Here is a 15,120-nt window from a genome sequence, read left to right on the forward strand (position 1 = left end):
TTCTGGTCTCTGGGCCTCCAGGGCCAGGTCTCCAGAGTTCTAGGTGGAGGATGGAAGTGGGGGAAGCTGGGGTGAGAGTGGGGTGGGGTGGGGGGTCAGGGGGATCCTGGCAAACCGTCCTCTGCGGGTCCTGCTTTTCCCAGGGAGTGCTCAGGGCTGGTCCCAGGGAGCCGGACTAATGGTCACCTCGGATGGTGCAGAGGCCCATCCCCAGGAAACGGGGCCCACAGAAGCTTTTGGTTCCGGTTCTGTTCTGCCCTCTGGTTCTGTTCTGCTTCCAAAGTAGGGCTCAGGATAGCTCTGAACTCCCTGCTGAAATGCAGCTTCCTGGGCCCTAACCCAGCCCTCCCGAACCAGGGGCTCTGGGGTGGGCCCTCTGCTTGTCTAGCAGCCTCCGGGGGACACTTCTGCCTGCCAGAGAAAGTCTAATAAGCACTGCTGTAAATCCCCTGGTCCCCACAGCCTTCTGGCTCTTCTCCTTTTTCCTGCTAGGATCTGCATCAGGATTAAATGCCAACGTCAGGGGTAAGGTTAGACTTGTGAACCTTGAGACAATACCTGCATCTTTTTTTTTTTGAGACCGTCTCGCTCTGTCGTCCAGGCTGGAGGGCAGTGGTGCGCATCTCTGCTCACGGCAACCTCCACCTCTAGGGTTCAAGCAATTCTCCTGTCTCAGCGTCCCAAGTAGCTGGGACTACAGGCTTGCACCATCACACCTGGCTAATTTTTGTATTTTTAGTAGAGATGGGGTTTCGCCATGTTGGCCAGGCTGGTCTCGAACTCCTGGCTTCAAGCAATCCCCTCACCTCAGCCTCCCGAAGTGCTGGGACTACAGGCGTGGGCCACCACACCCAGCCTGATGCCTATATGTTGACCAAGCTGTTGTGGAAACATTGAGTTCCCCTTGATAGTTCTGTCCACAGAGTGAATGTTTAGGACCCGGCCAGGAATCTCCCACCCCCACCCAGATCGCAGCCTGGAGGCAGCGTTTCTGACCCTGTGATGGGATTTGTCTCTCTTGCCCAAGAGACTTTGGAGATGTGGCCCCTAAATGTGGGGCCCCTGTTGGGGTGGGAACGGGAGCTGGCCCTGGCCTTTGTCCAGTGACCCCGTCTCAGTGCCTCGATCCTAGCACCCTCGATCTCAGCGCCTCCCCTTCCCCGGCTCCACGCAGAGATCACGTGGCTTACGCTGAGTAATCCTCCACCGCCCGCCTTGTGTTCCTGCTTCAGGGAAGCCTTTCCAGGGAGCCAGCTGACACATTTGGCCTCCATTATTTGTTTTTGAACAGGAATGAAAGGAGAGAGTGAGTAAGAAAGTGGCAGGAGGTGGGGGTTGCAGAGTAGGGAAAGGTCAGAGAAAGGGGAGGAAAGATCTGGAAAGTCCAGACATGTGCTCTGGAAGCAGGTGCCAGCTATGAGCTCATCTGGAGGGTGGCCACCCGCCCTGAGCCCTGCCGGGGGCCAGTAGGGAACGCTCTGCCAGGGCATGGTCACTGGGAGCCTGTCCTTGGCTCGCTTTCTGCTGCTTTGAGCGCTGAGCAGATTTGTTTCCATTTTAGGGACAACGCAGGGAGGCTGTCATTCCACCCCTCGCCTTATTAATATTTCATGAATCATAAGTGACCACTTACTGCATCCTGACATACTCCAGGCGCTGGGCTCGAAGCTTTATGTGCTTCATGGGCCGTATCCGCACCATTGTCGTAGAAAACGGTCCTGTTACTACCATAGAGAAGAAGGCACCGAGGCACAGAGAGGTTGAAGAACTGGCCCCAGGCCACACAGCTAGAAGCAGCTGACCCTGGCTTTGAACACAGGGCTGCTTGACTCCAAAGCCCGAGTGGGTTTGCAGTTAAGCTCATGGTTTCTATGCCACTGTTTGAGCCTCTGGTCGAGCCCCTTGGCTCAGTGCGGGGGACCATGACCCACCGGCTGTTCCATTATGTGTTGTGGACATCTCCACGGCCCACCTGGGTGGGAGGGAAGGGGCTTCAGGAGGCGGGAGGGGTGCAGGGAACAGAGTCCAGCCTGCTTGGGCCCAATACCTTGACCTTCAAGGTACCCTTTGAGGGTGACATGAGGCTAAGCTCTTGTCCCCTCCAGGACTCTGCTCCTGTGAAGGCCTCAGGGTCCCTTGCTTTTTTCTGGGGGCCTTGCTGTCAGGATCACAGAGAAGCTCTTTGCTGTTGATCTTTCTGCCTCCGTATCTTTTGGCAAGCCATTTTATGACTCAGTTGCTTTGTCTGTAAAATGGGTTGAATAACATTGTCCTGCCTCAGAGGGTTTTTGGGAGGATCAAATGAGACCTGTGGCACAGAAGCGCTTTGTTAAGCCATGCTGACTAGCGGTTGGCGGACCCCCCAGTGAATGGGCATTTGGGTGCTGAGTGTGTGGACTCAGTACTCAGGAGGAGGGGCTGGGGGATGCCTAGAACTCCTGGGAGGCTCGGACCCCTGCTTTGCTCAGAATCTGAGCTGCTCCTTGGCCAGTTTAATTCCCGTCAGTAGGGTGAGGGTAACCAGGACTTACGCATAGTTGGGCGAAGTTGAGTGACCACATGTGGAAGTCTAGCATCCCTCGTGCAAAGTGGGCAGGCGGCCAAAGTGAGCTCTGCTCCAGTCCCCCCACCCCCGGGGCTGTTCCTGGCGCCCTGCCCTCCCCCAGAGCCCCACTGACCTGCACCACGTGACCTGGGCCTGGGAAGATGGGCCCAGCTGTGGGAGGTCGTGCGGGCTGGGGACCGAGAGTGCCGGAGGAGGGCCTCCCAGGAAAACCCAGCTGCACAGGAAGCCGGGCCAGCGGCCTCCGGAAGCCTCTGGGCTTTGCAAGCTGGACTCCCCGGATCTGTGGCTGTGGGGCCCTCTCCTGCCTGCAGCTGAGAGCCCCTGACCCGTACCTGAGGGCTTCAGAGGTCCGGGAAGGGGATGTGACCGTGTCCTCAGGGTGCAGCCCACCCGAGTGCCACTGGCTGCAGCCCCCACTCTTCCCGGCCCCCTCTCTGGCCATGGGGATGCTGCCTGGGAGGTTCCCTTACATGGAAGGAGCTGCAGCTGAGCTGGCGGCCCCCACACACCCCCGAGGCCACCTGACTTCCAACCTCCAAGTGGGGCTGCATCCAACACTCAGGACCTGGAGCCTCAGCCAGAGAAGGACCCCCCACTGCCTCTTTCTGTGTCTTGGGAAAGGGTGTTTGTGCTCCTCCCCAGGGATCCGGCACACACATGTTGGGAGGCTAAGAGGAAGCTGCCCGCCTGCTCATCTCCCCCCACGCCCACCCTCCCAGCCAGCAGAATTTTACCTGTGTGCCTAGGATGCGTGGAGCCAGAAGTCACAAGGTTGGCCTGGCTGTGTCCGACCCTGGCTCTGCGGTCTCAGACAGTCCCAGCCCTCCTGGAGCTCAGGGTCCTGATCTGTAGAGGAGAGGCTGCTGTGCGGCCCCGCAGGGCCCTGTGCAGAGGGGAGTGTGCACGACTGTGAGTTCAGGCTCTGCCCTCAGACAGGCGGATAGGATCGGAACAGTGGGTCAGGATGACCAGAGGGTCCCGGCCTCAGGAGGAGGCCTCCGCACCTCCCAGCACCTCCACACCAGGGAATGCGGCCAGGAACCCAGGCCTCCCGTCTCAGGAAGCAGCACCCCGCCCCCCACCTCTGGTTGCCTGGGCCTGAGAAGTTGAGGATTCCTCCCAAATCTGAGTGCCCTCTGACCCCTGCTTGGGTAGTTGTCCCTCCTGAACTGACCACCTGTCCTCCACTGTCGCCTGTGGTTTGCCCCACAGGGTGGCCAGCGAGTCCCCTGCACAGCACAGCTCCCCCAGGAGCGCTGCCTGTGAGGGTGGTGTAAAGGGTGCCCCCCCAACCCCCTGGAGGTGTGCAGTGGCGGGACAGCGTGAGCCCAGGAGCCCCGGTGAGCTCCCGGATGGAGAATGTGTTCAGATCACTCCCCAGCCTAAGCCTTCCCTGGGTGTCTGCTGTGCTTGGGGTGCTGATTCATCCTGGGGCAGCCTGTGAGATCCCACGTCACCCAACCACTCCCCACCGGCCTCCTGGCCTGGCTGCTCCTGGGACATGAGGGCTCATCCTCACGGAAGAATGTTCGCTTGTTCCCTCGCGGGAAGTCCCTCCCCAGACCTCCTGGCTGCCTCATTCAGGTCTTGCTGCAGCACTGCCATCTTGGAGAGGCGTCCCTGTCACCCGCAGTTAAAGTAGCCCTCCCATGCCTGTGAGTGGTTTTCTGTGGGGCATGGATGAGTATTGGAGAGTCTTGCTGTGTATTTGTTCATATGCCCTCTGGGAGGGCACGGGACACTGACTTGTGTTGCAGGTGCCTTACATGTTACGGGTGCTCAGTGAATGCTTGTTAAGCACTAGGGGAGCACAGAGGAGGGAAGCCTCTGTCGAACTGGAGCAGTCAGGGAAGACTTCCTGGAAGAATTGGTATCTGGTGGCTTAGAATGTGGAGGTTTGTCTATATGCAGACATTAGGTTAGAGGGCAAAGGGGCATTGTCATAACCTAGCAGACAAGCAACGAAGGCATTGCTATGACATGGACTCCTCATGGTTGGAGCTAAGAAGGAGTCAGAGAGAGAGGTCCCTGTGCTCTGGAGTGAGTCGTTGGGGGAGGCTGAGCTCCCAGAATGTGGGGCCGCCTGTGCAAAGGCTGGAGGTGGGAGACACACCTGTGAGTGCAGGTGAGTGTGGGGTGAGCCACTGGGGCTGGATCAGAAGATGGGAATCCCTAAACCCACCAACCAGCCTTGGTGCCCTGGGAATGACAGGAGACGGGGTTTCTAGGGGACTAATCCAGCACAAGCGGATGAGATGGGATGCAGGGCAAAGGACAGAGCTCTCTGAGGCTTTGGGAAGCTGAGTTAGGGTAGAGCCATGACAGGGTGAGTTCCAGAAGCGATCCAAGAAAAAATAGCTAGATTGGTTTTTCCCTTCACTGTAGGAGATGCCCCGCCTCACTTCCCCCATCCTCCGGGCTCTGGCTATGGGCTGGGCACAGTGAATGGGTTCCATCTGCAGGGGTAGTCACACCCTCTGGTCATAGCTGCCTCATGCACTGTGTTGAGATGGGATCCGAGGCCAGGAAGAACAGCTTCTTCTGTAGGTTGGCATTGTCAGCCTTCGCGGAGGGAAGGACGGTGGGGTGCCTGGAGCGTCTCCTGTTTGCCACTCACACCCTGTGCCTGCCTGCAGGGCCTTGAGCCCTGTCTGTTCTGCCTCAGTCCTGGTCGGGAACTCGTTGGTACCCACAGGGGCAGTCAGGCTGGAACAGGAGGAGACTAGGCTGGCAGGGGAACCGAGAGGGGGCCCTGGACAGCACCCAGGGCTGAGTCCTCCTGGGCCTGCCAGACTTGCTATTTGGAGCTGTTCCCACCTGCTCATGTGCAAGGTCCTGATCCACTCAGGTCTGTTTAACCAGCGCCCTTCCCCAGGCCCAGTTTGCCTTGTTTTCGTTCGATTCATTTATTGTCACTGCTGCCATCCTTACACCACGTAACTAGCCTTTCCAGCAGGCCAGCCACCAAGCTCAGGGCCCTCCGCGCATCTCCTGTAACCCTCACAGCAACCCGGGAGGCACAGAGAGGCTGACTCGCTGGCCCATAGTCACAGGGCAGGTATGGGGCATTGCCAGGATTTAGCTGGATCTCTGACTCCAGGGCCTTGGGTGGGACTCTGGCAAGGAAGCGAGGTATGAGGACTGGCCCTGCCTTGGACAGAGCTCGGGGAGGGTGGCCTGGCAGGCCCAGCTGACACAGTGACCCTGGTGCAGATTCAGCCATTGGCAAAGTGTTCAAGTACACACACAATCTCAACTGCGGGGGACACAGGCGAAGCGGTCGGGGGTGGGTTGTGAGTGATGGGTGGGCACTGTACCTACTGGCAAACCAGCTGACCTGGGTGCCTCCTGGAGCCTTTCAACTTCCTTATCCAGAAAAAGAGGAACTAACAGTTCCACCCCCAAACTGGGTGGGGGTACCACATTCGAAAGTGAAGTAAAGCTGGTCCATGTCACAGGCTTGGCAGATGTTAGCTGTGCATGCAAGTTAGTGAGCATTTGAAGTAGGCTGTGCGGCTGCATCCTCATCTTGCAGGTGTAGTCCAGAGAGGTTAGGGCACTAACCCCGGGTCACACAGCAACAGCTCAGGCTACAGAGAGCAGTGCTGGGTGGGAGGGTGCTGGCAGCTTCAGGCACCGGCTGGGAGGGCTGTGGGGTCAGCAGAGGGAGGGCGCACTTCCCAGCTGGTAGGGTTCACTTGTGCCTCATACTCGTGTGGGCTCAAAGCAGCTGGAAGGAGGGAGGTTAGAGCCAGCCTGGGTTCAGAAGCTGATAAGCAGGTTATTTACTCTGAATTTGCCTCATCGTATGTAAATTGGGACAAATTTGGGGATTTAATGGTATAATGTAAGAAGCAGACATGTCACAGCCCTGGGTATAGTCAGTGTATAAGTGGTAAGTCCCCGGCAGCCGGTGGGAATGGGAACGTCTCAGCAGCCCTCCGCCCCCTGCTCCTGGTTTCGGATGTACCTGTTCTTGGCTGTTTGTGCCCCAGCTCCATGTCCTCCAGTGTGTATGAGGCCGAGCTCCTGGGGTGGGGGCTGGGGGCTGTGTCTGCAGCTCCTGAGGCCAAGGCCAAGGCCGAGGCCGAGGCTGAGGCTGAGGCCGCCTAATTGCAGGTGGAGAAGCTCGCTGACCGTGACCTTGATCTGACCATGATTTTGATGGTGCCGATGCCGTCAGCACCCAGGCCTCCTGCCCTTGCCACGACTGGCTTCTGCAGCCCACCTGGCTGAGAGGTGCGCTGGCTCCTGCAGGCTGCTAAATAGGGACATCACTGGCTGCCGGGGCTACAGCGTGCTTGCCGATTGCGTTTGGGGAGGGACTGAGGGATTGTGTTGTGGGGATATTAGCAGAGAATCAGAGGGGGCATCCGAAAGGCCAAGGGTTCGGCGGGGAGAGGAGGCGGGAGGCTGCTTCTCTATTTTCTGGACTTTGATTGAAAGGGAACAGGGGACACATTTGGGGACAGTCTCCTTCCTGGAGGAGGAAGGGCTTAGGGTGCTGGTGTGGAGTTTGCAGGGATGGGGATAATGAGCTGGAGGGTGCTGGGCAGGAGCTGGCCAGTGGTGGGCTGACGAGGGAGGCCCTGCTGACTGGGCCTGGTTTTCAAGTGAGCATCCTGAGCTGCGGGGACCGAAGGGGTCTTAGAGACCTCGGAGCTGAGACTCGGGACCACAGAGGGGTGGGCTGTGCCCAGGGCAACACAGCAGATGGGGCAGATGTGGGGGGACCAGGCTTCTGGCCCTCACACTGCGCTCCGGGGCCTGTCGTTTGCCTCTGGAGTGGCTGACGGTCTTGGTAGTGCCGGCTGCTGCTGGAGCGAGGACCACTCGCCAGTCAGGCCTTGCTGGGTGGCGCGGTTCCCCGCATCCTACACAAGTGGAGAGGGATGCTCAGAAGTGAAGATGCCTGCCCAGGGCTGTCCTAGCATGGTGCGAATACCTGAGCTCAGGCCAAGGGCCCAGGGTCTTGCAGGCTTGAGGAAATTCACCTCTTGGATGTGCCTTCTGGACCCAGGCCTGGAGCCATTCAGGTCTGACTCCGGAGGGTGGGACAGATGGGGAAAGGTGGTTCACCAGGTTGAACCCTGGCTTTTTGTGAGGGTGGAGTAAGGTATCCTGTAGAAGAACTCTTGTACTGTGAATGCGCCCTGCAGGGTCCATCCCAAGTGGTCCGTACCAGCCCTGAGTGGCGATGATCACAAGGACAGTGGGCGAACCCTGTCTCTGTGCCCCTCTTTCTCCTGCTGCAGAACTGTGTCCTCCCAGCTCATGGCTGTCAGATCCTTTAGATGCTTCTGGGTTCCATGGGTGCCTTACGTTGTCTTCCCGGTAGGACAGCAGACCCTGGGGGCTGGCTTTGATGGTATTCACCATGGGGTACCCCATGCAAGCAGAGTGCTTTCACGCCTAGCCTCCCAGCCTGTGGAGTAGGCCTGTGACCAGCCAGCCTCATTTTGTGGCCAGAGGAGGGAGACAGTGGTTCTGGAGACAGGAGCTGGCCTGGGGCTGCCCTGCCAGCCCCCTGTTCTCCCAGCTCATCTCCTTGCCTTGGGGGTGCTGGTCACCCTCCCCCCACCGCCCGCTCCACCCCCAGCTTTCTCTTCCTGAGCCATGACCCGTCAGTAGGGGGCAGTGGAGGCCTTGAAAGTCCTTGGAGAGGACTTTGAAGCAGTTTTTACAAATCTGTCCCTGGAAAGTCTCTCCTGTCACACCCCCAGCGGCTCCCTCCCTCCTAATATTTTTCCTGGGGTTGTCATGCAGCAGGGGGTGGAGGAACCCACTAGGTCGCGGATAGAGCAGAGCTGTGTTGATACAAACCCTGGCTGAACCCACATGCTCCCTACAGCCAGCGGCTGATCCCTGGAACCAGGGAAGTGACCTCATAGCAAGGGCCCACGGAACAGCCATCACGCATTCCCGATCTTGGTTTCTGGACCCAGCTCTGGAAAAGGAGCCAGATCCCAGCCACTTGGAGCTGCCCAGGGAAGACCCCAGGCCGGAGCTGGTTGACAGCTCACCGGAACCTTTCATCTGCTTGGCCAGGCGGTGCCAAGGGGCAGAGGTTAGAAGTGCTAAGAAGCAGGCCGAGTGTGGTGGCTCACGCCTGTAATCCAGCACTTCGGGAGGCGGGGGCAGGTGGATCCCTTAAGGTCAGGAGTTCAAGACCAGGCTGGTCAACATGGCGAAACCCCACCTCTACTAAAAATACAAAAATTAGCTGGGTGTGGTGATGCACGCTTGTAATCCCAGCTACTTGGGAGGCTGAGGCAGGAGAATCTCTTGAACCCGGGAGGCAGAGGCTGCAGTGAGCCGAGACCATGCTACTGCACTCCAGCCTGGGCAACAGAGCAGTACTCCGTATCAAAAAAAAAAAAAAAAGAAGAAGAAGAAGAACTAAGAAGCATCTGTCTTCCTGACTGAAAAGCAATCTTTGCTGGGTGTGGTGGCTCATGCCTGTAATCCCAGCTTTGGGAGGCTGAGGTGGGAGAGTCGCTTGAGGCCAGGTGTTCGAGACCAGTCTGGGCAACAGAAGCTCCAAGTGTAGTGGCGCTTGCCTGTCGTCCCTGCTCCTCAGGAGGCTCAGGTGGGAGGATTGCTTGAGTTAGGAGTTCGAGGCTGCAGTGAGCTATGACCACACCACTGTACTCCGGCTCCTAGGTGGTAAGGTGAGACCCTGTCTCAAAAAACAAAACACAAACAAAAAACCAGCCTTTAACTTTTGTGATTTTAAAAATCACACCTACTTGTGACACAAACATTAAATTAGAAAATGTAAAGGAAATGATCAATAATAATGGCGTCCTCCAGACAAACGCTGTTAACATGTTTGCATTTCTTTCCAGTCTTTTTCTACATAGATACTCAATACGTATTAATTTGTTTTGAACTAAAGATGGTTTTCTCTGCTTTGTATGAGAACCACCTTAGCCAGGCATGGTGGTTCGCGTCTGTAATCCCGGAAAGCTAAGGCAGGCAGATTGCTTGAGCCCCAGAAGTTTGAGACTGGCCTGGGCAACATGGTGAAACTCCATCTCTACAAAAAATAGAAAAATTAACCGGGTGCAGTGGCACGTGCCTGTGGTCCCAGCTCCTCGGGAGGCTGAGGCAGGAGAATAGCTTGAGCCTGGGAGGTGGAGTGAGCCAAGATCGTGCCACTGCACTCCAGCCTGGGCGATGGGAGTGAAATGCTGTCTCAAAAAAAAAAGAAAGGAAAAAAAAAAAAAAAAAAGAGTGCCACCTTGCTGCCTCTCTCAGGGATTTTCATCCCTTTCACTTATCGCCCAAGTCTTGCCCTATACAAGGACGAGGTCAAACAGCCATAGGAGGGTGGTACTGGATGTTCAAAGAAATGTCTCGTGGCTGGCGGGACTTGGAAACACGTTGGGGAGGTTTCAGCAGAGGGTGGACCCCAGCTGGGGGTGGGGGACAGCAGGAGGACCCCTCACATGTTCTCTCTGCGTGTTTCATGGGGCTGCCTGTGAGGCCGTGTGAACCAGAGTCTGGCTGGCAAGCCACACATTACCTGGACTCCATGACCTTTCCTGGCAGCACAACGTTGGCCAGTACACTCAACTATGTTCCCCTCTGTGAAATGGGCTAATAGAAATGCCCACTTGAGAGAGACGTGATGAGAAACAAATGTGTTCATAGAGCGAAGTGCTTAGAACAGGCCGGGCACGACAGGAGCCCATGTGTCACTGCTGCCGTTGTCACTGTCATCACGGTGGCCGCGGCGTTGGCTGCTTTGATTGTTTCTCCCTTGTCCCTGTCACCTTATTCCCTCAGCAGGCTCTCATTCACTTATTCATTTACAGCCGAGGCCCGCTCTGTGCCAGGCCTGGCGCTGAGAACGGGGGTAGATAGATGGGGGCTGTGCCCCACTCCCTGACCCGAGGGTTCCCTTTGCAATATGAGGTTCTTGGAGAATGGACCCCCAGGCTCTTCCACCAACCCCTCCTCAGTCCAGCTCAACCCTGCCGTGCCCATTTTCCGTGCTGTTAGAGGAGGAGAGGGGAGGAAGAATGGGTGGAGTTTTTGTGAGGACTGAGTGGGTGGGGGCGTGTGAGGCTCTAGAAATGGTGCCTGCGGTACTCACTCAGCGTTAGTTTTTGTTGTAGTTGCTGTTGGGAGTATATTCTTGGATTTCAAGACACTGGCGACGGAAGGGGAACGCTTTTTCTGGAAGCCATCCAGAGGGGTCCACCGCGGCGGCTGAGCAGAGTTGCTGACTTGTGAGCTGTGGTCTGACCACAGTCACCGTTCTCACGAGGGAGGCCCCCTGCAGTCCCCTCCCAGGACTTTCTGGGCCCTTGGCAGGGGACAGTTCAGGGCTGGGGGTGGGTGGCCGTGTCCGCAGGCCCTCTGCAGGAGCTGATTCTTGGAGTCAGAGAATCCCCTGTCGCTGTGGGGGACATTCTCTCCCGCCCCTCCCCTCCCGCTGTGCTCTCAGCTGCTCCAACACGATGCTTTTGGCCTGAGTGACAGAAACCCCAACTCAGAATGGCTTCAGCCCTCAAGAGAATTTAGAGCTTTTTTGTGCGAAATGAGATGCTCCGGGCATTGAGGATGCTGTGGAGGTGTCTCCGTTCCACCATCTCCAGCCATGGTGTCCCTCTCGGTCACAGGATGCTGCAGCCATGTTCTAGGGAAGGAGAGCCTCCCTTCCTGTGAGCCAGGAAGCCCCTCCGCGCAGCCCCTTCACTGGCCATTGCCTGAGACCTGACCTGGTGGCTCCTGCCCCAAGGAGCAGAAAGGGGGTTTGCTAGGTCAGGGTGGACTGGGTGCGAGGAGCACCCCCCAACAGGGTCTGCTCAGGTGTCCCTCCTTTTGGGGCAGCAGGGAAGGGACCCGCATGTGGCACTGGGACACGGAGAGGCTTTTGTGCCTGTGACGGCCAAAAGGGATGGCGCCCCAGCCATGTTCCCACCCAACCCAAGCCCAGCATGGCCACACCGGAAGTAGCAGCGTCATCCCCCGCACTGTCTTGGCTCGCTTTCAAGAGGCCAGAGGGGTAGAGCTGGAGCAGGCGTCTGACCTCTGGCTGGATCCAGCTGCCCGTGGACAGGCCGTGAGTGAGTCTGCAGAGGAAGAGAGATGAGGCGGCCGGGGCCTTCCCCTGCACCTCCTGAACCCCCGTTCCCTGTGAGTGAGATGGGGAGTGCACCCCGCCCTCGCCTCCTGGGTATCCCTCACCCACCCGCCCCAGGTGCTTGATGTTGCCTGTTCGTTTTCCCTCTCTGCCCCTCCCGCCGGCCCTTCCCATATGGTCCTGATTAGGACCTTCCGCCCGCCCGTTGGTGGACGGGCAGAGAGGGGAGCTTGCTGTGGGGCCTCCCCCGATGGGGGGACTTCCCAGCACAGAGTTTTCTGGCGTCCGCAGAGACGCTGTGTGTGCCTGTGTGTGTCTGGTGTGTTAGAAGCGCTAAGCTGCAGCTGTTCTGTACGTTTTTCACGTTTCTCACTTGTCAGAGGCCCTGGGTTTGGTGTTTGTGGGCTGGCGATCTGTGTTGGGGTCTCCAGGAGGCCCGTGGTCAGAGAGGCAGGGCCCCTTCTCCTTCAGTCTGGGCAGCCTTGCTTTGGCCTGCTGTCTGTGGGAAGTGCGTTAGGATGTGGTGGCAAGACTGGCTGGGGCTCTGGCTCCAGGCCTGGCCCCAGCGCGTGTCAGACTTACCCTCCTTGTGCCTCCGTTCACCCTGTCTGCCTGCAGGGCCTGCAGGAGCATCCTGAGAGTAGGTAGGGTGGCCTGCCTGGTGCCCGCACGGGGTCTGCTGGTGGGTTGCTGAGGCTGCGGTGAGGTCTCCATGGCTCCCTCGTCCTGCACTTCCTTCCTTTGGTGTGTTATCTTGCTAGCACGTGAGCCCGTACTGGCTCTGAGTCTGCAGCCTGTTTTCCTCACCAGGTGGCTAAGCAGAGTGGCAGGCAGGGTGGCAGAGCCCCACTGGCCTGTAGGGGACCCTCTGTGGGCTGCAGGCAGTCCCTCATGGTTCCAGGTGCCCTGGCAGGACCTGCACCATGACCCCCGTCGAAGTTCACATCCAAGGCATTTGTGGGTACCCCCGCCCCAGACACGAGGGTTGGCATTTGCTCTTGCACGTGAAGCAAAGGCCTGTTTGGAGGAGGGCGTGGAAGCCTGGGTGTGATGAAGACAAGGACCGGTGGCCCACCCCTCTTGCACCAGGACCTTGGGTGGCAGGCCTGGGGCCTTCAGTCCTTAATTCAGGAGGGTAACCCGTCACTGGAAGTACGAGTGAACTCCAGCTGTTGTTGCCATAGCTGGAGGGAAGAGGGGGAAGGAGGGGCTGCAGGGGAGCAGAGATGCTCACCCTCCCTCTGCCAGCATCAGGCTGCCGGTGCTGGACAGGGCCCCGTCAGCTGTGTCAGGAGTAAGTGTCCCCTTTAATCCTCCCAACAACACTGAAATTGATTCTGTTATTATTCCCGTTTCACCGATGAGGAACCCATGGCCCAGAGATGTTAAGTAACCTGCCCAAGCCTCCCTCTGAGTATGGCAGAGGGAGGGTCTGAATTCGTAAAGTCTGGCTCCCGTGCCCCCGTCCCTAACCACTGTCATTTACCTCTTGGGCCAGCCCTCTGACTGGAAAACCTGAGGCCCAGAGAAGTGCAGTGACTTGGCCAGTTCTGCACGGCAGGTTAGTGGCAGAGCTGAGCAGTGTCTCCCATGCCCTGACTCTGTGGTCTCTCGAGGTGGCTCACCCCTAAATATGCCCCACGTGGTGGCTCTGTTTCCTCCTGTCCTCTGAACCTGCCAGCCTGTGCTCAGGCAGGGAGAAGTGGAGCGACCATGCCGGGCGGGTCGTCGTGCCCCAGTGCCACCTGCCCTGCGCCTGATTGGCAGCAGAGTGGCCCCTCCTTTGGGTGGTCTGGAGGTGCCAGTGGCCACTCATCCACACAGCCCAGTCTCACACGTGTCACTCCCAAAGGATGTCGACACAGAATGAAGCAGCTAGGGGAGGCGGACGCTTTTGCACGAAGGTGGTGTTCCTGGTAATCTGTCATGCTGTTGTCTGTGGCTGCCTTTGGCTGGCATCTCACCTCCTCCTGGCTGTCCTGCAGCCCCCTTAGGGAGGTCAGTGTGTCACCTTCATCCGGGTACAGCATAAGCTTGCCAGCACCGCACTGTGGGATCTGGAGGCCTTTGTTCCTGAGCCCTGCCTGTGTGTAATCCGTAAAGCACGGACCTCTTAGGGGCTTCCGTTCTTCCACCTGGAAAAATACTGTTTAGGGCTTGACGCAGGGCTGGAGCATGGAGACATTGCTGGAGACATCAGCGGGAGAACTGAGTGCATGTTCTCTTGGCCTCAACCCCGTGTGCATGTTTATGCATGGGTGCTTTGCTGTCCACGCTGGGTTCCACGGCTGGGTGGGAGTTGAGTTCAGTTCGTTGGCTGCCTCTCCACCCTGCAGGCCTGGTTTGGGAGTGTGAGGATGCCTGCTGGAAGCCGACGTGCATGAAAGAGTTAATGGTGGATCCCGTTTCCTCGGCCCCCTCTCCAGCTTTCCCAGGGAAAGGGCAGGAACAGAGAGGCCTTATCTTCAGAGGAAGGGGTGGGCGGGGACACAGCGCTCTTCTGCACAGGCGCCTCTGAGCCACCCTGCATGTTTCATTCCACCGACTTCTGCAGCCCAGCTGTTCAGAGCGGATCCAGAAGGTGGAGAGAGGATTTCCAATAAGCCGAGGATGGAGTGAATGTGAGATTCATTACTGGGATTTGGCAAAGCAAAGAGCCTCACTTTGTCCCTGCAGATGGGACGGGGGCGGGGCAGGAGCCAGCGGGGTGGGGGTGTCCAGCAAGAGCTCCTTCCCATCCTCCCACTGCTAGAGCGCCTAGGCCTGCTTCCTTTGCCATGGGCCCCCTCCTCCATGCAGAACCTCAGCCTGGAATGATCCCATGTCCAGCTTTTCTCGCCCCCTTCCTGCCTTGCTGGAGGGAGTGGCCTGGCCCCTGGCCCCTGCCACCTACACCTCCTGTTTTGCTGCACTGGCCTCTTGGTGGGGGCTGCAGCAGAGATGGGCAAAAGCCGCTTCCAGGCAGCCAGCCCCATCCTGGGAGTGACTGAGTCCTTGGGGGCTCCTGCAGGGTGAGCTGACCATCCTGGCCCTGGTGAGGACACCCAGGAGAGGGCCAGGGTGGCTCTATTTGGGGCACAGCATAAAGAACAAGCCTAAGTGTTTCTGAGGCAGGAGGGTGCCGAAGCATTGGGAAGCTGGGTTTTAGAAGCACTGTTTGGGGTGATGAGTGGAAGATGCAGGACACAGATTCTCGCGATCGTGCAGATCACCTGACCTCACTCCCTCGGTTTACAGAAGAGGAAACTAGAGGCCGAAAGAGATGAAGTGAGTTCCCTAGGGTCACACAGCCCAGCCAGGCCCAGGGCGCAGACCTCCTGCTCTGCTTCCCCATGCCCATTCAATTGGCATCAGCATCCCTGCCTTGACACCCCCGTGTGGCAGCTGCTGTGATTCTGTGACTCGGCACCTCCTCACCCCACCCCAGGGGGGCCCTGCGAGGGAAACAAGAATGCCCCAT

At 58.1% G+C, this 15,120-nt stretch overlaps 1 protein-coding gene across 4 annotated transcripts in view; it reads left to right on the plus strand.

The window, feature by feature from the left end:
• SEPTIN9 (septin 9) overlaps positions 1-15,120 on the plus strand; it is a 175,324-nt gene that overhangs the window by 97,488 nt on the left and 62,716 nt on the right. The window contains exon 1 of one of the 4 annotated variants that reach the window (XM_023211701.1): positions 14,170-14,281. The exons of the other annotated variants lie outside the window; for them this stretch is intronic. The gene's annotated coding sequence lies outside the window, so the exon portion shown is untranslated. Of the gene's footprint in view, positions 1-14,169; positions 14,282-15,120 lie in introns of those variants that run through there. 4 annotated transcript variants of the gene reach the window in all.

This window comes from Piliocolobus tephrosceles, chromosome 16 (assembly GCF_002776525.5).
Source record: "Piliocolobus tephrosceles isolate RC106 chromosome 16, ASM277652v3, whole genome shotgun sequence".
Lineage (NCBI taxonomy): Eukaryota > Metazoa > Chordata > Mammalia > Primates > Cercopithecidae > Piliocolobus > Piliocolobus tephrosceles.